General features: G+C 25.8%; 1 protein-coding gene across 1 annotated transcript in view; it reads left to right on the top strand.

The window, feature by feature from the left end:
- The first annotated feature begins 1,963 nt into the window (after positions 1-1,963).
- The window catches only part of LOC111469327 (coatomer subunit alpha-1), a 6,038-nt gene continuing 5,746 nt past the window's right edge, over positions 1,964-2,255 (top strand). The window contains exon 1 of the mRNA XM_023114567.1: positions 1,964-2,163. The gene's annotated coding sequence lies outside the window, so the exon portion shown is untranslated. The remainder of the gene's footprint in view (positions 2,164-2,255) is intronic.

Raw genomic sequence — 2,255 nt, 5'->3', positions numbered from 1 at the left:
CCTTACCTCTTCGATTTCTTTATTTTTTAATATATATTTATATACATATAATAAATTCTAGATTTAAACTTTTATAAAATATTATGTTAAATTTTTTCTTTAAATAGATTTTTTTTTTTTTAAATTAGGAAATAACTATTTGGGTAGAGATTTTAAAAAGTTATTTAATCCAAATAAAATTGTAAAGAGAATAATTCATCTTATCTTTGCCAATTCTTGGTGGGGAGTTCTCATTCTAATCCTTACAAAATTAAATAGAAAATTTTATAATGATGGAGAATCAAATTGAGCAGGACCGAGAGGGAGAAGCCACCCTCGGTCTCACCCTTCTTCAAAGACGTCTCTAATCTCATGCTCAAGTAGAATTAAGTATAAATATTAAAGTTGCTAAACTTTAAAATCTTAGTGGCAAAATTACTTATAAAAAAAGATAAACAAAATTACTTGGAAATCAAATATAATATGACCAGATAGATAGTTGTCTCGTAAGAAAAGTTGAATTTCACACAAACTAACTGATTAATCAATCATTTTCGTTTTAGTTCATCACCAACTCTATTCCACGTATTAGGCCCTACAATCCTAGAATTCTTGCACTGGGAAACGTCAATAGCCCAAAAGGCTCACCCATTATGAGTAAAGTTGGAAGTTCTTTGGTTTAAGATGGTAGATTGTATATATATATATATATTATGATCTAAATGATGCATTCATTTTAAGAAACAATAAGAAAATAATGTTTTCTCTTGAATAGATGTTTGCAATATATTTATGCATATATCACTTTCATCGTAAATTCATCGCTAAATTTTATGAATATTTTATTTAAAGTTTTTTTTTTTTCGGTTAAAAGGGTTAAATCTATCTCTAACAAGTTACAAACAATTTAACGATTTCAATTTCTCCTAAAATGTTGAAATTGTGTGGTACATAAATCACTATTCACCGTACTTCTATGAAACATTATATGTATATTTGGGTATGGATATACATGGAAGGAAATGAAATGCATTGGTGGTTTTTCCATTAAATTCAAGACTTTCCCTTTACATTTTTTAATTTGAGTTTTGTTTGTTATAAATTTTAATTTTTTTTTGAATTTTGTCAATAAATACTCAATAATTTATTAGATAATTTTTATAAAATTAATAAATATACGGACACAAAATTAAAAAGTCATGATCTTGTGATAAGACAATGTTCAAATAGATTATAAAGTAATCAGATATTATTTAAAATTTACTTAATAATATAATCTTTTAGTTAAAATATTATTTATTAAAAAAAAAGATTATTATATTTTTGTGTAACAAAAACTCATTTGACAAATATATAAACAAAAAATTAAAAAACCATTTCATCGCCAAGCCACGCTTGTTTGCTTTAAATAATTATATCAATTAAAATGAATTCACATAATTTTTTATTAATATAATTTATTCCATTAAAAAATCAGCTCTTAAATAAAATTACTTTTCTACTAAAATTTTAACAAATTAATAAGTAGAAAATCATATAATTCTATTTAAATAAGTAAATAAGAATATAGAAATGAAAAATTAATTCAAACATTTTTATTTAATTTATATTAATTTTTGCTCTTATAAGTTATATATTAGCAAGAAAATATAAATTTAAAATTGATAGTTTGTATTGGATGATAAAAGTCCCGCATCGACTAATTTAGAGAATAATAATGAGTTTATAATCAAGAAGTACTATTTTTAATAGTACAAGGTGGACAATATCATATCATTGTGGAGAGTTGTATTCATCTGACGATTTGTTAGGATATAGATCCGAGTATATAAATGGTTTTCTTTTTTCAAAACTAATTAAAATAATAACAAAAAAAGAAAATATGTGTGTTTTTCTGTTTGGTCCCTGGAGAATTAAGAAATTGAGTTGTGACCCTTGAAATTAGGAGAATTGTATTGTGTCTCAAATTTTTGACTTGTGGAGTTGGGAGAGATCAAAAGGAAACAAACAGGCCATCAGATCCATCTCACTGAGACGCCTCTCTTCCTTTTTTCTTCCCACTTTCTCTTCCCCTTTCTCCCTTCGATCTCCTTCTCCTTATCTTTCTTTCTCTAATATGTTCTTCCCGTGATCGCCTCCAATTTTCCCTTTCTTTGATCCCTCTCCATACTCCTCAGATCTGAGGTAATGCACGCATTTCTATTTGCTGTTAGATCCTTTCTCTGTTGGCTCTCTCGCTCGTTTTTTTTTTTTTTTTTTTTTTTTTTTTTTTTTTT

The sequence above is a fragment of the Cucurbita maxima genome, unplaced genomic scaffold, assembly GCF_002738345.1.
Source record: "Cucurbita maxima cultivar Rimu unplaced genomic scaffold, Cmax_1.0 Cma_Scf00002, whole genome shotgun sequence".
Classification (NCBI taxonomy): domain Eukaryota; kingdom Viridiplantae; phylum Streptophyta; class Magnoliopsida; order Cucurbitales; family Cucurbitaceae; genus Cucurbita; species Cucurbita maxima.
Note: the sequence above shows the minus strand (reverse complement) of the source record. Positions and strands in the feature narration are given on the sequence as shown.